Genomic DNA, 898 nt, shown 5'->3' with positions numbered 1-898 from the left:
CAGGTGCTTCTTGACTTCCTACTTTTGCATTCCAGTCCCCTATAATGAAAAGGACATCTTTTTTGGGTGTTAGTTCTAAAAGGTCTTGTAGGTCTTCATAGAACCATTCAACTTCAGCTTCTTCAGCGTTACTGGTTGGGGCATAGACTTGGATTACTGTGATATTGAATGGTTTGCCTTGGAAATGAACAGAGATCATTCTGTCGTTTTTGAGATTGCATCCAAATACTGCATTTCGGACTCTTTTGTTGACCATGATGGCCACTCCATTTCTTCTGAGGGATTCCTGCCCGCAGTAGTAGATATAATGGTCATCTGAGTTAAATTCACCCATTCCAGTCCATTTGAGTTCGCTGATTCCTAGAATGTCTACATTCACTCTTACCATTTCTTGTTTGACCACTTCCAATTTGCCTTGACTCATGAACCTGACATTCCAGGTTCCTATGCAATATTGCTCTTTACAGCATCGGACCTTGCTTCTATCACCAGTCACATCCACAGCTGGGTGTTGTTTTTGCTTTGGCTCCATCCCTTCACTCTTCCTGGAGTTATTTCTCCACTGATCTCCAGTAGCATATTGGACACCTACTGACCTGGGGAGTTTCTCTTTCAGTATCCTATCAGTTTGCCTTTTCATACTGTTCATGGGGTTCTCAAGGCAAGAATACTGAAGTGGTTTGCCATTCCCTTCTCCAGTGGACCACGTTCTGTCAGATCTCTCCACCATGACCTGCCCGTCTTGGGTTGCCCCATGGGCATGGCTTAGTTTCACTGAGTTAGACAAGGTGTGGTCCTAGTGTGATTAGATTGACTAGTTTTCTGTGAGTATGGTTTCAGTGTGTCTGCCCTCTGATGCCCTCTAGCAACACCTACCGTCTTACTTGGGTTTCTCTTA

This window comes from Bison bison, unplaced genomic scaffold, assembly GCF_000754665.1.
Source record: "Bison bison bison isolate TAMUID 2011002044 unplaced genomic scaffold, Bison_UMD1.0 scf7180017864063, whole genome shotgun sequence".
Classification (NCBI taxonomy): Eukaryota; Metazoa; Chordata; class Mammalia; order Artiodactyla; family Bovidae; genus Bison; species Bison bison.
This window is presented reverse-complemented; position numbering follows the sequence as displayed.